We start from the raw sequence: 23,203 nt of genomic DNA on the forward strand, positions 1-23,203 counted from the left end.
GCTCAAAGTCACACATTTCAAGCACTAGGAGGCATCCATTTTGTGAAATGCATGAGCCTCCTGTCCTTGTTTTAATCTCTGCCATTGTGGCACTAATGAAGCAAAAGCCAGTCAGCTGTAATAAACAAAAGCTACCGGCAGGTGGCTTTTGCTTCATTATTGCCGGAGAGCAGAGATTAACACAAGCTGCTGCTGGTAAGTGCTTTTAATATCATTATTTTTTCAAAGCACTGCAATGATAAATACAACTTTGTTGTATTTATAAATGCTGTGGTTTTCTTTCTACGTTTCCCGGGCTCCTCCTCCTCCTCCTACGGAGCCCGGGAAACGTAGAAAGAAAACCGCAGCATTTATAAATACAACAAAATTGTATTTATGACTGCAGCGGCTTTCGCTTTTAGTCTCCTGGGCTCCCCGACCCGTGGGAGCACAGGAGACTCAAAGCTGAAGCCACTGTAAACATATGTTATAAATGCTGCAGTTTTCTTTCTAGGTTTTCTAACCACAGCAATCACAAATACATCTTTTGGGACAATAACATTTTAGAGTGAACTAACCTTTAACCAATATTAACCCCTTAAGTGTCAAGGACGAGTAGACTTGCCTAATAGCCTGTGTATGGCTTTTTACACATTTTTTCTCTACCCATTATTTAAAAGAACATTTTCCCACTCAAGCTCCGCTTACAGCAGTTAAGAGTCCCACACGCTAATTCAAAGTTAATGTTACTATGCTTCCACTGAAAAAATGCACCAGCAACAGCTGACCTGAAATCATTTAGATTCATTTTAGGATCTGCCAGTAGCCACTGGCAATCAGAAGTTGCCCCAGCCAGTGTGTGGTTAGGACACTGCAACTACTCACGAGCTAGGACTGGGATACTTGTAGAATGAGCAGCTGCAGCATACCAGTCACTCTCCTCACACATCCCAAGTGTGGAAGCAGGAATGGCAGGCTACAGCTGAAAGGCCTTCATGCATCCTTGTGTTCTGAGCGTTCGTTATATCAGCACATGCGCCATCACTCTCTGACCGTGGCATGCTGTGTTGTGCATGCTCACACCTCCTACCTGCTGCATGATAAACAGTGGGGTCACAAGACTTGACATATCTTTCTGTGGGCTTTGCACTGCTGTTCTCACACTGGCTCATTCATTCATCATCACATTCTCATTGATTCACCATCCTCTCACTCATCTGTCCAATCCTACATGTTTATTCAATAATCCATTCATTCACACACTATCATATACCCTTAAACTTACATTAATTCATTGTCAAAATTATTTAATTCATCCTTCCAGTAACAAACCCTTACCCATTCATCTATCTTGAATCCATCATAGGCCCATTCACACATCCTCCCTCACTCACTCTCATTCACCCATCCTCATATTCAGAGTCATTCACCCACCTCCCTGGGCACTCTCTCCACTCTCTGTCTGCTTTGCCCTCAGCATATCCCTGTCTGCCTAAGTTTTCCTGATTTGATTAAGATTTATTTTGCAGTTTACACACAATACGTTTAAAGGAAACACAGGCTCAATATTAAAAACAAACATATATTATCAGTTTATCAACTATACAGGCAGTTGAAATGTATTGCATAATGTTAATCCGTTCTTATAAACCATTTAGGAACTTACCTCTAATGACATAAGTTGCATGTAGCAAACATTTCCATGGTAAACAAATGATTAAATGTGGCATTGAAAGAAGATGATCAAGTGCAGGTAGACATTGTGAAAAGCCTTTTTGTATAAGAAGCAGTTACACAATGTTGGTTGTAAATATATTATTTAAAGGACAAAAATACAGAAAATGAACAGCAAATTCTACCACAGCAGAAGAACAAATACACATTATTAAATCTTCTCTTCCAAAACCCTAACCAGCCATTATAGAGCACGAAGGGTGCTGGGCTAGCATAGAGTTTCTTCCAGGAGGCAGCTACAGAGATCAGGAGTTAGTGCCAAAGGAAGACAGAGTTTAGCCATTGCCTGATGGTTTTCTGCCTGTTCCCTCTCCATCTCTAGTATGTTTAAGAATATAGATCATGATGTTTCCATCATAATTTGCTGTCTAGATGTGATAAGAAGGTGCCCTATAAACATATATCACACTCGTATTACGAGATCCACCAACACCTCTTGCTTAGTGGTACCTAGATACAACTTAAAAAGAACAGGTGGCTCCAGTTTCTCGGTCTTGGCCTCCCAACTATGGAACACGCTCCCACCTGACATCAAATCCATCCAAATATTTGCAAAATTCAGGAGAAGTGTCTTCTCTTGGCTACTTAATAAGAATTAATTTTCCCTTATTCTTGTATCCTTGACTACTCTGCAAATGTACCTTCCCAGCCGTGTATGCATGTATCCACATGCTCAAGACTGAATTCATGCTTGTACTATTTGTTTTAACTGCATTCATACTTGCACTATGTGTTATGTGTACTATTTGTTTGAACTATAACCTGTAACCTGTACTATTTGTTTGAACTGTAACCGTCTTCTTACTCACTAGCGCACAGATACCCCTGGGTCAGGTGCGCTATACAAATAAAATAAACAAACAAACAAACAAACAAACATTACCCAAGAGAGATAGTTTACAATATCACTGGACATTACATTTCTGATTATGTTGTAAACGTATTCATATCCTTTCACCAAACCTGCAGGTCTAAAGGTCACCCCTAAATGTGTGTATGGACATGAACTCAGGAAATATTTTCTCCATGCAACAGACAAAACTACTGGATCGGGTTTCATGCCTTATTGGGAAGCAATATAGGTAAAACTATGGGTTAATGTCCTCTTTTTTGTTGCGGGGGGGCCTGACTCGTAAGGAAGTAGTCTATTGAAACACAATGCAAGTGAGTACAGACTACCCCACCCTTTGACATTAATGAGTGTAAGTATGGAACAACAATATGACGGACATATGGGGTATTCTGTCAATATGCGACAGGCACAAATCAGGATCTGGTAAAAGAACAATTTATTGCCGGGTAGCCTGTACTCACTTGCATTGTGTTTCAATACTGGGAAGCAATACATGAATTTACAGTATATCGGCACCCTTTCCGAGCCGCCAGACTACGAGTATGCCTGCAGGGGCCGGTGCTCCCGGCAGGTCTGACCTGCCGGGAACACCGGCCCCTGCAGGCATGCCAGGCATGGTTTTCACGGAAGCACTGGCACGGTTAGCAACGGTGCCGGTGTTTCCGTGTCCCGTTTCCCATGGAGGACTCCACGGGAATGGGGACTTACAGTTCCCGCCGCCTGACATCCCGGGCCGCCGGGACGTGTAATATTCCAGTGTTATGAGGTCGGCGGCAACCCGATGGTCCTACCGGCGGGTTGCCGCCGACCCCGTAATGAGGCCTAGTAGTGTATCTCAGATCTGTCCTTAAAGCAGCCTATTCTAAAATGATTGACCCTTTCCCCTCTGTGCTGGGTGTATGTACAACCCTGTGTTTCCACAGAAAATGTCTGAAACATGTGAATTCATGACATATAACATTGTTAGGGCACCCTTAATTATGATGGAATAATATGTCTTGAGCTAACTCCTGGGGTTCATACCTAGTGTTCCCACATGCAATACTCTTAATCAGTATCACCCCATTAATGCGCAGACCATCACTGCGAAGCCCAAAAAATCGAATTTTTAAAGCTGCATTTCACTGCATATATATGTGGGGGGATGGGTTAAGGTGATAATAAAAGCAAGAGGCTGTGGAGGATATGCAGTGAAATGGGTTAAAAAAATATCAACATTTTGGGATTCGCTGTAAAAAAGTTGATTTTTTTCACATGGTCCCCTCTGAATCTGCTTGCATTCGTTATTTCGGTATGCTCAGTTGTAGGACCCCATTTAGAGGGAGAATGTCTTCTCTATAAATGCTGATAAACTACAAAACCACATTTTGCGCATGTGTTTGAAAATATGTAATTCAACCCTTTGAGTGACATTCTCCTAAAGGCGCCATTTTCCCCCGCTCGCGCCCCCGAGTGACCTTACAGCTCCCTCTCCTCCTTCTCTGGACCGTTGGTGGCAGTCAGTGTGTCTCTGCGTGCACGCGGGGAGGTGCTGGTGGTGGTCCTGATGGACCTGACCACGTTGTGTTCTGATGCTTCCTCTCTCCACACTCTCATTCAGCCACAGCTGCTTCCTTTATGTATTTTTGCACTTCCTTGATCTATTAGAGAGTTGTTACTTGGACTGGTTTATTGTAGTTGTAACTTCATTAAGTTCCACATTTTAGCATGCGGTGAATCCATTATACAGCCCGGATCAAACTCCCGCTGCAAAACAAATCATATTTTATCTTGTGGTGGAAAATCTGCCAAAATGTTCATTTAGTGGTGCAGGAAAGGTGGCAGTAAAATATTTACCGCCACTTTTTTGCCGCATGGCCAACCTTGTAATGAGGTCCATAGACTGGAGGATGATTTGAGTAACGCCTTCTGAACAGCAAAGATTAAGTCTTGTGATTTCAGGAGGAAAATCATCCACACTGCTTCCTATTTTATGAGTTGCAGTTAGTGGATAAACCCTTTAGTCAATCCAACATAACATGTGCTACAACAGCCCAGTCTGGTCATGGCCAAGGCCTTTGTCGTTTCAACATTTTTCAGCATCTCCAAATATGGGGGTATATTGCTCAGTGCCGGAAGCTGTGTTTGTGAGGAAGCGTTTACTTGCGGTAAGATGAATATTTCATTGATTGTGCCTAAGGAAACATAACACTTCTGTGAGGATTGCACACCAAAATAAATGGTTTTGCCAGCTTTCATGATGATGATGTTTGAACCATTTGTGGGCAGCTGGTAATATTGATAGTGATTTCCTGCTGATTGAAGTTCAGGAAGTGTTTACAAATCATCAGCAATTCAAAGTTGTGAGTGACTCAATTATGTCTGCAAGAGGTATTAAAGAGTCATGGCCAAGTAGTGGATTCCTTCGGCCCCTCACTGAGGATTAATAGACGGAGATTGTGAAATCAGTTATGTATTCGGGTTTTTCCTCCTAGATTGCAAGCTATTTTGAAGCTATTTCCTTTATGCTCAGCTGATTTTGTAATCTCCTGGACAGTTTATGAAATGAAATGAAAATATATCTTATTTATATCGCACTCGTACACAAGTGTTTCAGAGGTTGTCAATAGGTCTTGAAAATGATCATATCCGGGGCCAAGCCCCGCCAAGGTCTGACAAAGTTCTCCACTGCTGCACGGGGGTGTCAGCAGATGGAAGCAGCACTTTCCTTGTATCTGACTACTGCCCTTTGCTCTCCACCATGTCTGTAGCTCTTTCTGCTAAGTGCTGCTCCCATCGCCATTTCTTCACTTCTGCGCCCCAGCCTTTTTGCAATCTTCTGTCCCTGCCTTGCTGGGTCTTTGTGGCACTTCTCCTTCCTCGGCTTCATCAGTTGCTGTGCTATATTCTGCTTTTTCATCTCCTCTGATAACTTCCCTGCTTTCCTGTTGTTATATCATTTCTTATTCTCTCTTTCCACACTTCTCACTCTCCCCCCTATTCATTTCTGAACTCGCAATAGTAATAATCTTATCTCTCCTTCTCCTTCTACGTCTCCATTGCCTCTTAATCTAGGACTTTGGAATGTGCCTTCCATATGTAACAAAGCCCGTTCTGTTTTAGATATTTTCCCCCGTCTCAGCCTGCAATTTCTTTGACTCACAGGAGCATGGCTCACCCCGACCAACTTTGTCACTCCCGCTGCTCTTTTCTCCACATCTACCTCTTTGTCCCACACTCCCCATCCCTCAGGTCATGGAGGTGGTGTTGGTATTCTTTACCAGTCCTCCTACTGTGTTGCTCCTTCCCCTCCAAATCTTCCTCTTTTTCCATCCTTTGTATAATAGTTTTCTTGCTTCACAAAGCCGATTAGCTATCATTCCCCATTAGACTCCCCTTTGATTTGTTTTCGTGACTTTAACCTCCATCTCTCGTCGATCGATTCCTCAGTCCCTCTTCTTGTGGTTCTTGACTCATCTTTGGATTTGATTCTCTCCTCTCCTCTATCCTTTACCACAGTCTTCCCTGCTCTTCCTATTTACTCATCTGAACATTCTCTTCTTTCCTTCTCTCCCACTCTATCCTTATTCTACTTTTCTCCACCGGTACTTCCGCTCTTTTGATAGTACCTTGTTTATTTCTAATCTTATGTCCACCCTTCCTGCTCTTGATCTTCTACACACTCTCTCTCTCAGTCAACTCCTTTGCTTCCCTCTTTAAAACAGCTACTGTTAAGACTCTTGATTCTCTCTATTCCTCTTCCTCCTTCTCACTTTTCATAAGCGACCTCAACCTTGGTTTACCTCAGCCCTTCAGTCTTCACACTGCATTTTGCATCATGCTTAACGTTGCTGGAGAAATTCTCAATCTCCCCTCGATATTCTCAATCTGTCTTCTCTTCTTACGGACTTTGACTTGGCTCTTCTTGTACACTGATCTGTTGGGCTATTTCTCTCCTTATCCTCGTCGTCTTTTTCAGATTCTGAAACGCATTCTCTCTCCTTCCCCTCCTGATCATTTTACCTCTTCGTCACTTTCGGCTTCCGACTTTGCTTCTTATTTGTTTTCGAAAGTCACTCATCTATTGACCCCTCTTCTTTGCCGCTGTCCTCTCCTTCCTATCTCCCTGAACTTTCTCCCCCTCTCATGTCCTACTTTCTCTCTCTCTGCATCGGATATCTCTTCTTTTCTCCCTAAAGCCCATCCTACGGCTGCACCCTCTGACACTTTCCCCTCCTCTCTCATCCTAAGGTCTACCCCTTTCTCCTTCCTTAACTGGTTACTCCAATCGAACTGTCCCTACTGTCCTCTGTCTTTCTATCCTCTTTTAAACAGGCTATTATTCTTTCTAGACTTAAAAAACACGACCTGGACCCCTCTGTCCCTTCTAACTATCGCTTTTACCTTTTCTCACTAATCTATTGGAGGGAATCGTCTATTCTCAAGTCTCCACTCATATAAATACTGCTTCTCTTCTCCCACTTCACCCATATGGCTTTTGCCCTTTCCAGTCTACGGAAACTGCTCTACTCAGTGTGTGACATTCTGCTTGCTTCTGTAGGCAATCTTCTCTCTTGGTTCTTCTCGACCTCTCTGCCGCTTTCAACACTGTCAATCACTCTGTTCTTCTCCATTCTCTTTCTAGTCTTGGCTTCTGCTATTATGTCTTAAACTGGTTCCACTCTTATCTCACCTATCGCATCTGAGCTGATCAAGCTACCTTTTCACTACAGTGTGCCCCAGGGCTCAGTCTTAGGCCTACTTTTATTTTCTCTCTAGACAATTCCCTGTGGCCTCTCTTATTTCCTCCTTTGGCCTTTCTCACCATTACTATGCAGACGATAAACAGCCATTCTCTTCGCTCTCAATCGTTCTACTGACTGTTCTGCATCCTCCTTGCGCTAAATCTCACTTTGTTCTTTCTCCTTACTGACCCCTAAGCATTGGAGCATTCTTCCTCTCCCTCTCTGCTACCGCTCCCCTTTCCTCCACTTCCACTCTCGTCTTAAAGCACACTTGCTCATCTCCTGATCTGATTTGTTCATTTTCCCCTACATAAATTGTACCGTTTTCATTTCTTGTGCTGCATTTTGGCATACAGCGCTATATTAATAAAATGAAAATCAAATCAAATAAAAATGAATACGATCAGCAATAGGGCTTGTTCTATGTGCTTCCAGGACCTTCACTCTCATGAAAAGCAGTCACATTTCAGTACATCTTTGGGGTCTGAACCCGGATTAATTAGCATGCAACATGTTATTGGCTTCAATGTAGTCATCAATTGAGAAGTTGTAATTTATTTAGGATTTTACCGATAAATGAACATTTAAAACAGGATGATAGTGCTATGAAATGGATGGGTCGGAATTTATTTTTTCCAGGAGTTGAATAATAAATGCATCTTTCAGGTTTTTCCGGTCAGTCAGGTCTCCAGCAAGGTTGGGTAGAATGCTGGCAATGGTTGAGCTAAGATACGAATGTAATCCTTGACTAATTCTGCTGAAAATAGTCTCTGTTATCCTGAAAATCCCTTCAACCTGCCGTTAACTTTAATGTGATCATTAGAGGAGATCCGTTTGAAAGAAGCGGCTCGGGCAGAGGTGTTTTTATATGGCAAGGTTGCTCAGTTGAATCTAGATTGCAGTTTGAGTGATTCTTGGATTTTAAAAACCTTATTTTGCAAGGCAGTAGCTACCTTTTATGCAACAACCTCACAATAGGGATGGATACATGTTGCTTTGATTTGCGTTGCTCAGTTCTGAGAGTATTTTTAACAGTTTTGGAAAACATATGTTATCTTCCTTTAAATGTCTAAGGGCTATCCTTTGTACAGATTTGTTTAATTAATTTTGTCCTGCTGGTTTTTGAAAGGACTCTGATGTGTTCCTGATTTCCAATCAACCCCTTCATCTGAGCCAGCTCATGATCAAACCATTTATCAGCTTTCTTCATTTGTGTTTTAATGGTTTTTAAGTCTGATGGGAGCCATCACATCTAAAGTGCAAATATTGCCGAATATATTATTGACAAAGTACAGACATGTAACAATGGTGTTGCATTAAATGCAAAGCATAACTTTGTGCTTGAAATCTACCAAATATGATTTTAAAACGTTCTCACATTTATTGCCCGTACACATCCTGATCAGGTACTAGATCTGATTTTGAATGAGACCAATTTTAGATATTGAGAAGGATCAGTCAAATTAGTCAATACACATTAGCAAAATCTCTTCTCCTAAACAACAAATGGTACCGTAAACCCTGTTTCTACTCCTTTCCCTCAGTAAATCTGAACTCTGAATGAACCTGTTCTGTACATTTTCTTGACTATACCATTTATTAACTTCCTGTTCTTTCTTGGTCAATACATAGAAGTTGCAATGAAGAATTGTTCTCATGGTCAAAATAAGATCAGATTTATATGTAGGGGGGCATGTAACATGCTTTTATAGTATGGTCCCCCCTCACAATCACAGAGATTCAGATAAAATATTTCTGCACACATTATTCCCATTTCTGTAAAAACTTTGATCAGTTCAAATGCAGCTTTCAGGTCTTCCAACATACTTATTCTTTATTTATTTATTTGGATTTATAAAGCGCCAGCGGCCCATAGGCATTGTGGCGCTGTTACAGAAAGATTATCTTGGACGAACAAACATTTTTACATTGTGAAACAACGAACAAATTGACTTATCTGGGATGAGACTTGTCTAGGACGGACAACACATTTATACATTGTGATTGGTGATACAAGAATAACTAAAAAACATGCAATATTATATGATATATTGAAGCATTACTTCTAGAATACTCAGTTCTTTACTTTTGCTTCTCTCTAACTTCAATTTCAAATCAATATCATAATAGGTCACTGATTTACGCACTACTCTCGCGTGCGTGTGTCTCCTTTTCACTTCATTCACTTTTACGCAAGCGTGAGTGTTGGGAGGCTACTTTCGAAGAGGCAACCAGCATTTCATTGCATCGAAGGCAAGTCATTTTAAGTTATTTTCAGGGGCACGACAGGGATAAATCTCCTAACCCCTATCCTCCAGACATGGATATTCTCCGTTCAGGCTCTAAGAAAACAGAGACCCTGTAGGATGATGTAACATCAGCTCTGTTCAAGCAAGCACACGCAGCCAAGAGGTCGAAGAAAGGAAGAAGGGAGCATTGAGAAACAAAACCCTGACAAAATGGGCCTTAACGCGCACGTCACCACGCAAGAGACATGTCATGTCTCAGTTGCGCTGGGTAAAGTCCCAGTAGAGCCAACTGTTAACGCTGATGGCCCCAAAGGGAGGATATAATCAGATTTGTACTGTAAAATGTTGACATAAATGTTATCGAATGACTATGATCATAATGGATAAATAAACCATGATTTGGGAGAAGTCTGGGAACTGTATTCTGAACCTACAGTATTATAATGATGTCTGCACCTGAGACATTGTTATATTTCTTCTTTTACATGGACAATGGATAGTGGTACTGCCACCTAGTTGCTGCTGGTTATGCATTCAACGGAGAGCTTCTACTAAAACGGACATGCGCTAAAGCACTGTTGAGGCAGAGCCTTTGGAAGCTCTCAGGGACACTAGGTGGAGGCCATCTGTATCTTCATCTTGGATCATACTGGCTCTAAACCTGCTTTGACAATGGGGCATTATTCTCGACCGGATGTGCGTTATAGAGCGTAGGCCCCACACATGAGGAGGACGACACCTGATATCGTCAGAATAGAGTGACTGACCCAGAAGTGAAGAGCCACGTGGTCCCAGGAGGATAGATAGAAACCAAAGATGGACAATGATTACTTACAGTGTGGTCTATTGTGTTAAAGGGAGGCAGGGATATCCAAACGGATGTATGACCAATGTAAGGAGACAAGTCTGTGAAGGGATATAGGCGAAGGCAAACTGGAGGTGGGTTGAGTTATTAGTTTGGCCAGTGACTCAGACCTGTCGTGCAATGCTGCAGACCACCAGACCCCGAGGGCCTCCAACAAGACACCCCCATGAGCACTGAACATGAAAAAGTAGGAGACCTACTTGAAAATCTTCATGGGGCTTCCGAATGAGATCGGGGCTTGTAAGAGTGAATTTGAAGCCGCGTGCAGGAAATGGACAACACGGGAAGGGTTATATTTAGGGGATATGCTGAAATGGATGGAGATTCTGGGTGGCGTATGGCGCATTGTTAGTAGTATTTGCATGTGTTATAACTTGTGATTATTTTGGTGTTAGACATTTTTGTATCCATAGATTAACATAACCTAATATCAAGGTTAGGAGCAAAGCTCGGTACAAGACACTGGTATTAGTTAAAGTAACGGGTCCGGGGAAAGGGCAAAGGCCATGAATAAACAGGGACAGGTGGACGAGTGCATGCTGAGAGCCCTTCTCCCTATCAGGGCCACTCTGCAGTGTCTTACATAATTGATCTGTTTTCCTTCTCTGAACCACTAAGGAGCGGAGTCAAAGAACGAGTGGGGCAGGTGTATCTAGGCAATGGGGCAAGTGAGGAGTGAAAGGAAGTATAAATAGGGGAAGTGCGATGGGCAAACAGCAATCAACAGAGGCCGAAGAACTCCCAAACGGGTCGCCCACCCACTATATTTTCAGACAGTATTAGCTTAATTGACATAAAACAATTTGACCTAAAACATTTGATAGAATTAGTTTGACCTTTTTTTGGGTCAAATTTAATTAAATATATATATATATATGGGGTGGGTAAGAGTATAGATTAGTTTGAGGGGAAGTGGGGGCTTGCGGAGAGTCTCCCCCCATATTTTAGACCAAAACAAGGTCCAATAAATTTGATCAAAAACAAGGTCCAATAAATTTGATCAAATGTGATTAGGTCAAATGTTTTAGGTCAAATAGACCCAAAATGTTCATACAGTTTAACAGTTTATCACGTGATGTTTTGGATTAATGGTATTATTTGACGCGACGAAACAGACAGACTCAGTTCCCGATTGTGGGAATGTTTAACTTAGATAAACCAGGAGCCCTAATATGGGCAAAGGAAAAGGAAGGTACGAAAATACCAGCAGTTCAGTGGGAAGCATTCGCCACATGCGTAGAAAAGGCCACATCGAAAAGGGAAGATGGGAAAGTAAGGGGATTAAAAGAGAATAATGACTGATTGAGAAATTAAATAAAATAATTAAGGGTTAGGAGAGTGTTAGAAGGAGGCAGGATGTGCCCACAGATATTAGAAAAGGAGGGACCAATGGCGGCTGACAAAGCATAGAATCACGATAGTGAGACACTGGAAGATATACTCGATTTTCTCACCAACCTTGAGAGACGACAACTATAGGAAATGCCAATCACAGAGAATAATTCCTTGATAGTACCCACAGCACCAGAAACACTGGGGTCAAGTGGACAGGGACACTGTGGAGCGTCATCACTCATGGGACCTCCACCAGCATATGATCCCTTTGTAACAAAGAGTGGGATGATATATAAGGAAGGGATTCACAGACATTTGAAGCTCCACTCAGACAAGAGCCAGCCATACAGGTAGATGGGGAAAATCCAAATGCACTAATGATAGTCCATGCACCATGGACACCAGGAAACCTTCGGACATTAATTAAAGAATTCCCCAATATAAGGGAAGAATCACAATGATTCATGGAGGAATTACAGAAAATAATGCAGTGTTATATTCCATTATGAGCACATATGAACCATCTTATGAGACAAGTGATGCCACTGTAGTTAAGGCAACAATTAACGGAACAGGTGAGTGGCCAGTCGTCAATCCAGGCACAGGGGATGCCCTGATGCAGAGAAGGGATAGGATAGTGACAATGGTTGTGAAGGCATGCCCTAGAAAAACAGATTAGGCAAAAATATCGAATTGTAAACAAAACAAAGGGGGAATCACCCGCCGACTATTTAGGCTGAAGGTAGTGTTAACTCAGCACTCGGGTATTACTAAGCCAGATTATACAGCGCCGGAGGCTATCACAAACTCTTTGGTTGCAGGATTGCTCCGAAAAGTATAGGTACAGTTTAAGAATGTGTGCTTAGAATTGCAGACTTAGCTATTGATGGAGTTAGTAGAGGTGGCAACCATTGGGTTGCTTGCTAAGATTAGAGAAAGGAGATGTTTGATAATAAAAACATGACATTATAGATGCAGTCTACAGGCATAGGTGCTGGGACAGCAGTAGGGACCTTTCAAGGGAAAGTAGCATAAAGAGGAGGTCGACCTAGAGGCAGAGGCAGAGGTCGAATGGCCCTGCAGGCATATCAGAACCAGCCGGGAGGATACGGGTGCAGATAGTTAAATGATATGTTAGGTATGCCGGTGGTTGATAAGGATTTTGTGGCTGATAGGATGTCGCTGAGTCCGAAGAAATGTAAGGAATATCATGACAAGAAGTAAAAGGGGATTATTCTGTGGAAGCGTGAACAATTCCAGGTTGGTGATGTGGTGAAGGTATGAAGAGGAAGAATGAGTAAAGAAGGAGTTCCTAAGTTCTCTAATCCCATGAAAGTCATAGAGTGTTTTGAGAAAGCTGTCAGAGTGGAAGGTGGAGCTGTTTGGAATCATAACAGGGTGTTTTGGCTGTTGAGATATAAGGTGGCGAAGGACAGTGATGTTGTGGGGAGGGAATTGAATCATTGGGACCATTCCCCTGAGTCAAGTAGTAACAATGATGGTCATATAGACAGGAATGGTAATGGAAATTTGAATGTGCATCCTGCCAGTAGGGAGGTTAAGAAAAGTCATAGGATGCGTAGATTACCTAGTAAATTTCAAGAGTTTATGATGTATAAATAATGTTTATATAACATGTATGTTATTTATTTATATGTAACCTTATTTTGCAAGGCAGTAGCTACCTTTTATGCAACAACCTCACAATAGGGATGGATACATGTTGCTTTGATTTGCGTTGCTCAGTTCTGAGAGTATTTTTAACAGTTTTGGAAAACATATGTTATCTTCCTTTAAATGTCTAAGGGCTATCCTTTGTACAGATTTGTATAATTAATTGTGTCCTGCTGGTTTTTGAAAGGACACTGATGTGTTCCTGATTTCCAATCAACCCCTTCATCTGAGCCAGCTCATAATCAAACCATTTATCAGCTTTCTTCATTTGTGTTTTAATGGTTTTTAAGTCTGATGGGAGCCATCACATCTAAAGTGCAAATATTGCCGAATATATTATTGACAAAGTACAGACATGTAACAATGGTGTTGCATTAAATGCAAAACATAACTTTGTGCTTGAAATCTACCAAATATGATTTTAAAACGTTCTCACATTTATTGCCCGTACACATCCTGATCAGGTACTAGATACTGATTTTGAATGAGACCAATTTTAGATATGGAGAAGGATCAGTCAAATTAGTCAATACACATTAGCAAAATCTCTTCTCCTAAACAACAAATGGTACCGTAAACCCTGTTTCTACTCCTTTCCCTCAGTAAATCTGAACTCTGAATGAACCCGTTCTGTACATTTTCTTGACTATACCATTTATTAACTTCCTGTTCTCTCTTGGTCAATACATAGAAGTTGCAATGAGGAATTGTTCTCATGGTCAAAATAAGATCAGATTTATATTTAGGGGGGCATGTAACATGCTTTTATAGTATGGTCCCCCCTCACAATCACAGATATTCAGATAAAATATTTCTGCACACATTATTCCCATTTATGTAAAAACTTTGATCAGTTCAAATGCAGCTTTCAGGTCTTCCAACATACTTATTTTTTATTTATTTATTTGGATTTATAAAGCGCCAGCGGCCAATAGGCATTGTGGCGCTGTTACAGAAAGATTATCTTGGACGAACAAACATTTTTACATTGTGAACCAACGAACAAATTGACTTATCTGGGATGAGACTTGTCTAGGACGGACAACACATTTATACATTGTGATTGGTGATACAAGAATAACTACAAAACATGCAATATTATATGATATATTGAAGCATTACTTCTAGAATACTCCGTTCTTTACTTTTGCTTCTCTCTAACTTCAATTTCAAATTAATATCATAATAGGTCATTGATTTACGCACTACTCTCGCGTGCGTGGGTCTCCTTTTCACTTCATTCACTTTTACGCAAGCGTGAGTGTTGGGAGGCTACTTTCGAAGAGGCAACCAGCATTTCATCGCATCAAAGGCAAGTCATTTTAAGTTATTTTCAGGGGCACGACAGGGATAAATCTCCTAACCCCTATCCTCCAGACATGGATATTCTCCGTTCAGGCTCTAAGAAAACAGAGACCCTGTAGGATGATGTAACATCAGCTCTGTTCAAGCAAGCACACGCAGCCAAGAGGTCGAAGAAAGGAAGAAGGGAGCATTGAGAAACAAAACCCTGACAAAATGGGCCTTAACGCGCACGTCACCACGCAAGAGACATGTCATGTCTCAGTTGCGCTGGGTAAAGTCCCAGTAGAGCCAACTGTTAACGCTGATGGCCCCCAAGGGAGGATATAATCAGATTTGTACTGTAAAATGTTGACATAAATGTTATCGAATGACTATGATCATAATGGATAAATAAACCATGATTTGGGAGAAGTCTGGGAACTGTATTCTGAACCTACAGTATTATAATGATGTCTGCACCTGAGACATTGTTATATTTCTTCTTTTACATGGACAATGGATAGTGGTACTGCCACCTAGTTGCTGCTGGTTATGCATTCAACGGAGAGCTTCTACTAAATCGGACATGCGCTAAAGCACTGTTGAGGCAGAGCCTTTGGAAGCTCTCAGGGACACTAGGTGGAGGCCATCTGTATCTTCATCTTGGATCATACTGGCTCTAAACCTGCTTTGACAATGGGGCATTATTCTCGACCGGATGTGCGTTATAGGGCGTAGGCCCCACACATGAGGAGGACGACACCTGATATCGTCAGAATAGAGTGACTGACCCGGAAGTGAAGAGCCACGTGGTCCCAGGAGGATAGATAGAAACCAAAGATGGACAATGATTACTTACAGTGTGGTCTATTGTGTTAAAGGGAGGCAGGGATATCCAAACGGATGTATGACCAATGTAAGGAGACAAGTCTGTGAAGGGATATAGGCGAAAGCAAACTGGAGGTGGGTTGAGTTATTAGTTTGGCCAGTGACTCAGACCTGTCGTGCGATGCTGCAGACCACCAGACCCCGAGGGCCTCCAACAAGACACCCCCATGAGCACTGAACACGAAAAAGTAGGAGACCTACTTGAAAATCTTCATGGGGCTTCCGAATGAGATCGGGGCTTGTAAGAGTGAATGTGAAGCAGCGTGCAGGAAATGGACAACACGGGAAGGGTTATATTTAGGGGATATGCTGAAATGGATGGAGATTCTGGGTGGCGTATGGCGCATTGTTAGTAGTATTTGCATGTGTTATAACTTGTGATTATTTTGGTGTTAGACATTTTTGTATCCATAGATTAACATAACCTAATATCAAGGTTAGGAGCAAAGCTCGGTACAAGACACTGGTATTAGTTAAAGTAACGGGTCCGGGGGAAAGGGCAAAGGCCATGAATAAATAGGGACAGGTGGACGAGTGCATGGTGAGAGCCCTTCTCCCTATCAGGGCCACTCTGCAGTGTCTTACATAATTGATCTGTTTTCCTTCTCTGAACCACTAAGGAGCGGAGTCAAAGAACGAGTGGGGCAGGTGTATCTAGGCAATGGGGCAAGTGAGGAGTGAAAGGAAGTATAAATAGGGGAAGTGCGATGGGCAAACAGCAATCAACAGAGGCGGAAGAACTCCCAAACGGGTCGCCCACCCACTATATTTTCAGACAGTATTAGCTTAATTGACATAAAACAATTTGACCTAAAACATTTGATAGAATTAGTTTGGCCTTTTTTTGGGTCAAATTTAATTAAATATATATATATATATGGGGTTGGTAAGAGTATAGATTAGTTTGAGGGGAAGTGGGGGCTTGCGGAGAGTCTCCCCCCATATTTTAGACCAAAACAAGGTCCAATAAATTTGATCAAAAACAAGGTCCAATAAATTTGATCAAATGTGATTAGGTCAAATGTTTTAGGTCAAATAGACCCAAAATGTTCATACAGTTTAACAGTTTATCATGTGATGTTTTGGATTAATGGCATTATTTGACGCGACGAAACAGACAGACTCAGTTCCCGATTGTGGGAATGTTCAACTTAGATAAACCAGGAGCCCTAATATGGGCAAAGGAAAAGGAAGGCACGAAAATACCAGCAGTTCAGTGGGAAGCATTCGCCACATGCGTAGAAAAGGCCACATTGAAAAGGGAAGATGGGAAAGTAAGGGGATTAAAAGAGAATAATGACTGATTGAGAAATTAAATAAAATAATTAAGGGTTAGGAGAGTGTTAGAAGGAGGCAGGATGTGCCCACAGATATTAGAAAAGGAGGGACCAATGGAGGCTGACAAAGCATAGAATCACGATAGTGAGACACTGGAAGATATACTCGATTTTCTCACCAACCTTGAGAGACGACAACTATAGGAAATGCCAATCACAGAGAATAATTCCTTGATAGTACCCACAGCACCAGAAACACTGGGGTCAAGTGGACAGGGACACTGTGGAGCATCATCACTCATGGGACCTCCACCAGCATATGATCCCTTTGTAACAAAGAGTGGGATGATATATAAGGAAGGGATTCACAGACATTTGAAGCTCCACTCAGACAAGAGCCAGCCATACAGGTAGATGGGGAAAATCCAAATGCACTAATGATAGTCCATGCACCATGGACACCAGGAAACCTTCGGACATTAATTAAAGAATTCCCCAATATAAGGGAAGAATCACAATGATTCATGGAGGAATTACAGAAAATAATGCAGTGTTATATTCCATCATGAGCACATATGAACCATTTTATGAGACAAGTGATGCCACTGTAGTTAAGGCAACAATTAACGGAACAGGTGAGTGGCCAGTCGTCAATCCAGGCACAGGGGATGCCCTGATGCAGAGAAGGGATAGGATAGTGACAATGGTTGTGAAGGCATGCCCTAGAAAAACGGATTAGGCAAAAATATCGAATTGTAAACAAAACAAAGGGGGAATCACCCGCCGACTATTTAGGCTGAAGGTAGTGTTCACTCAGCACTCGGGTATTACTAAGCCAGATTATACAGCGCCGGAGTCTATCACAAACTCTTTGGTTGCAGGATTGCTCCGAAAAGTATAGGTACAGTTTAAGAATGTGTGCTTAGGATTGCAGACTTAGCTATTGATGGAGTTAGTAGAGGTGGCAATCATTGGTTTGCTTGCTAAGATTAGAGAAAGGAGATGTTTGATAATAAAAACATGACATTATAGATGCAGTCTACAGGCATAGGTGCTGGGACAGCAGTAGGGACCTTTCAAGGGAAAGTAGCATAAAGAGGAGGTCGACCTAGAGGCAGAGGCAGAGGTCGAATGGCTCTGCAGGCATATCAGAAGCAGCCGGGAGGATACGGGTGCAGATAGTTAAATGATATGTTAGGTATGCCGGTGGTTGATAAGGATTTTGTGGCTGATAGGATGTCGCTGAGTCCGAAGAAATGTAAGGAATATCATGACAAGAAGTAAAAGGGGATTATTCTGTGGAAGCGTGAACAATTCCAGGTTGGTGATGTGGTGAAGGTATGAAGAGGAAGAATGAGTAAAGAAGGAGTTCCTAAGTTCTCTAATCCCATGAAAGTCATAGAGTGTTTTGAGAAAGCTGTCAGAGTGGAAGGTGGAGCTGTTTGGAATCATAACAGGGTGTTTTGGCTGTTGAGAGATAAGGTGGCGAAGGACAGTGATGTTGTGGGGAGGGAATTGAATCATTGGGACCATTCCCCTGAGTCAAGTAGTAACAATGATGGTCATATAGACAGGAATGGTAATGGAAATTTGAATGTGCATCCTGCCAGTAGGGAGGTTAAGAAAAGTCATAGGATGCGTAGATTACCTAGTAAATTTCAAGAGTTTATGATGTAGAAATAATGTTTATATAACATGTATGTTGCTTCCTTTCCAGGTACACCTTGTGGACAATTTTGTTAATAGTTGCATAATTGTTACTTTCTGGTGTTTATGTAGGATATGTTAAATAACATGTATGTTGCTTCCTTTCCAGGTACACCTTGTGGACAATTTTGTTAATAGTTGCATAATTGTTACTTTCTGGTGTTTATGTAGGATATGTTACATAACATGTATGTTGCTTCCTTTCCAGGTACACCTTGTGGACAATTTTGTTAATAGTTGCATAATTGTTACTTTCTGGTGTTTATGTAGGATATGTTAAATAACATGTATGTTGCTTCCTTTTCCAGCTATACTATTTTGTTTATGTATTGATATGTATATAGTTTCATTTTGTTTCTTTGGTTGCATCTCAAGGAAGGGGGATGTGCTGTATCTATTTTGTTTTTTAAGTTGCATCTCAAGGAAGGGGGATTTGTTGTATCTTATGATACTATGTTGGAAGGTGGAGTTTGGAATGTTGGAATGTATGTTGGGGATATTAATTGGGGACAGTTGGAGGATAGTTGTTGTGTTGGTAAGCATTGTTGCTTGTGAGGCCTGTTGTTCCTACCTGCCTTGTGTGGTTACTTCAATAACAACACGCATTGCCTAAGCCAAAAAGAAGAAAGTGTGTGAAAGAAACATTGTCAGCAGTTTATTGATGTGAAGGTGGGAAAACAGAAGTGGCAGGAGACAGGCCCTGCTGATATAAAATATTCAGGAGGAGAGGAGCATAACCTGCATTGCCTGTGGCAAAAACAAGAGTGGAGCAAACAGCACCAATGTGTAACATGTTTTCCTAAAAGAAGTAGTGAATGTTGATGTTGTTGAAAGTTAACGACTTTTCTAAAGATTTGAAGTAGACCTCACCACAGAGTACTTGTAGCAGTGTTAGGAGCTTTTGTCCTGGCAGGTGAGATAGGGACCTTTCAGTGGTAGTCCAGGCAGGTTAGTGGACCAAGAATAAATCATTGAAGTACTGCATCATGGTTGACGTATATGTGAAGAAGAAGAAGTGGCAAAGTCACTAAAATGTTTCATGAATTGTTGCGGATTCATCCTGACAAAACTTTTCTGTTGATAGAGACAAATTGTGAAAGTGCTTTGTTTTCCAAGAGGAAGAAGTTGTGTTGATCGTTTTCTATAAGTGGAGAGATAATGACTTGTTGTCTAATTGAACTGTTGGTTAAAGTCCAAGTGAACGACCTTTGCAGCAAGAAGAACTTTATGATCAAAACTTGGCTACAAAATGGAATTTGCTTATTTGAAATTTTAATTGAAAATCCTGCTTTGAATCTGAGGAGGGGGAGCTGACCCAGGTTACGTGGATATAATGTTATTAGGTCTAAGTTGAGCTTTATTGTTATTTCTGTTGCATTTGAATTGTCATATCTCCTTTATGAGTTTGATGTATGTATAAGTGTGAGGGGACAGATACCTTTCGTTAGAGTGTTTTCCTTTAGGTTATTTTGATAGGCAGGGGAAGTCCTCGTTAGGTTAGGGATTGTGAGGCGTTTACCAAGCCCTTTTGAGTTAATATAAATAGCTTCTTATGAAAAACCTTTACCAAGTTGTCCACCTCACATTTCAGATCCCTCACAAGAAGGTCCAGGCTTTAAAGTTCAATGGGATACCCCTATGCCATCCATCCATCGATGAGGAATTAACAAAAAAAAAGTGATAGTATAAAGAGAAAACGCTTGCCCGCAATATTCCGAAAGGTGCGCATGGCAGGATTAGACTCCTGGCAGCAAACGTCACACCAGTAGCCGCTTTAGAGGCTTCCCCTCACATAACCAGGGCAGAGACTGATGAGGCCAAGCATTGGGCCCTCCCCCCCAAGAAAATAATGAGAACAGGACAATCATTTCTGCACACAATGCCGGGACAGGCAGATAAACGCAATGTTTGACAAATCGGTGGCACAGCAGCATTTGACACCTCTAGGCAGAATGATAGTCCTCCACTTACCAGTTTGGAGGGCCATGAGATAAAACCCAAACGCTTTGTCATTGGTGAATCTCCCGATTCCCGCATCCTCTTCCACCTCTCCCCCAACAATTATTATCAAACCTAATGTAAGGGTTGTTGAAGTTGAGGACATTGGATGCCATAGAGCAAGTACACTTGAATCTGGTGCAGGGATATTTTTTGCGCTTTTTTGCATTTCCTAAGAAGGACAAGGCAGGTTCGAGTGCCATCCTGGATTTATCAAAGTTCAATGATTACCTACCTGCAGAGAGTTGGAAAATGGTCAATCCCGGACCGATCTTGACATCCCTACTCGAAGGGGAATGGCTATTCCCTTTGGATCACATACTAATTTGGGGACCACACCAGAAATGTCTTTGTTCATAATACAATGGATTCACTATCAGTGCAAGGTACTTTCATTCTGCCTAAACTAGGCATCATGGGTCTTCACAAAAGTGATGGGTGTTTTTATGTCGCACCTTCATCTACAAGTGGTATATATTTACCTATATTTAGGTGACCAGCTGATTCGGGGCTCAATGCTTCCACAAGAAATGCCATCCATTTCGCCACCAGTCATGCAACAGGCATTTGTTCTGGGCCCAACTTTAAACATGGAGAAATCAATCCTGACTCCAAAACAGAGATTACAATTCATTGGAATAGTATGGGACTGTGCACAGGGGAGGGGGGTTCTACTCTCAGAAAGGCTGGAAGCTCTGTATAAATTATTCATGGAGTTCCTGAGGGCTGGCCATAAAATGTCAGCAACTTCTGGGCCTGAAAGCGTCATGTATTCCAGTTACACATAAGACAATTACAGCTCTACCTGACATCGTCTCAGTGTCAATTCCGCCAACCACAATCACAAGATTGCTGTGCCAGATTTCCTACATTCAGACATGTGTTGGTGGATGGAAGAGGGGAACCTCATTGGGGGAATGCCCTTCACGCCACCACCACCGATGCAAGTACTGGCCACGGATGCGTCCCCTGCGGGATGGGCAGCTGTTCTCATGACCTGGGCAATCCACAAACTTTGGGGAGTTTAAGATCAGGAGCAGCACTTAAATTACGTAACTGAAAGCTGTCTTTTTGGGAATTAAGACTTTTCTACCAGAATTGTCTGGAAGACGGATCCTGATTTACACGGACAACACTACAGCACTGTTCTACCTGAACAAGCAGGGATGTATGCAATCTCAAAAGCTGTGTCAGATGGCAATGGATATCAGAAAACAGAAAAACAGTTGGTTGCAATCAATGGGCTTTCTTACCCTTCAGCAACCAAATGTTTCACACATATGCAGTTCTTAAACAAAACAACAAACAATGACAACAGTTAGGTTTTCTTTTCTGTGAAAGGGAATGAGTGGGAGGAAACTTTAGGAAAATACTTCCAGGACGAAGTAGGGGACAAGATGAAACATAGATTAGAATGATAAATGGGGCTGAAATGGCTAAAAAGTAATTGTATATATATGTCAATTTTCTTTTCACTTTCTCATCACCAAGTAATCCCACGAGTTACTATAACAGTATGAAGGGGCATTTTAGACCCCATTCTAACACATGCTTTCTCTGTAGGTTCATGCTGCGCAAATTGGTATAAGGTTACATTTGTTGTGTTTTTTACTTCATGTATTCACCCTCTCACACATTTTTTAACAGGGAAATGAATATACAAATATCTATAAGTTCGATGACATTATTTCACATTTTTTATTTATTTCTATTATTTCAATATTTTTTGTCACAGAAATGCCCGGATTTGAGAAAGGCAAAGTGTAATGCCGATACACGTGTCATCCAAAAGGGCCTAGAATGATCACAAAAATAAAAAAACCTACACGCAGACGGACTTGAATGCTTTCATTTATTTGTTGGGAATAGCATAATTCGTATATGTGAAGACAGGAAACACTGGCACACAGAAAGGTGCAAGCAAAACCAAAAAAGTTTTCTAGATGCAATAGGAGTTTACTTGAATAAGTATAACAAGACCTTTTCGTTGGTCAACACTCTGATTATACGGCACTCAGTTGGTTGATGAAATTATATCCGCCTCTAAGGAAATCTCGTAGCCCATGGGATCTTAATGTAGTACTTAAAGCACTCATGCATAAACCATTTGAACCAATGGACTCTACTGAGATTAAATGGGCTACTTTGAAAACAGCTTTCTGTGGGGCCATAATTTAAGAACAGAGAACTACAAGCTTTATGCGCTGAGAGCCCTTATCACAAACATAATGTGGTGCTAAAACCTAATCCGGCTTTCCTACCTAAAGTGGCCAGCACTTTACACCTTAACAAACCGTTTTCGCTGACAATGTTTTTTCCATCACCGAGCGCGGATCCTGAAAAGACACTACATACTCTTGATGTAGCAAGGACACTAAAATGTTATCTGCATAAAGTATCCCAACTCCTCATTACCTCTCGTGGTAGCGTACCAGGGGCAGCAGCTGTGAAAGCCTCTATAGCACATTCAATGGTCAAAACCATAGTGGAGGCATACAAATTTCAGGGCAAAGCTCCACCGAAAGATCTTCATGCACACCAAATATGAGGCAAAGCACCTCTGTGCCATTTTAAAGGCATGTGCCTGTACAGAAACACTAACCAAAACCCAACAACACCCCTAGCCACCCAACACG

General features: G+C 41.6%; 1 protein-coding gene across 1 annotated transcript in view; it reads left to right on the forward strand.

Annotated features, from left to right (window-relative positions):
- Window positions 1–23,203, forward strand: part of LOC138580055 (guanylyl cyclase C-like) — a 493,661-nt gene that overhangs the window by 409,608 nt on the left and 60,850 nt on the right. The gene's annotated exons all lie outside the window — the stretch shown is intronic.

This window comes from Ambystoma mexicanum, chromosome 3p (assembly GCF_040938575.1).
Source record: "Ambystoma mexicanum isolate Mex_15411 chromosome 3p, UKY_AmexF1_1, whole genome shotgun sequence".
NCBI classification, from domain to species: Eukaryota; Metazoa; Chordata; class Amphibia; order Caudata; family Ambystomatidae; genus Ambystoma; species Ambystoma mexicanum.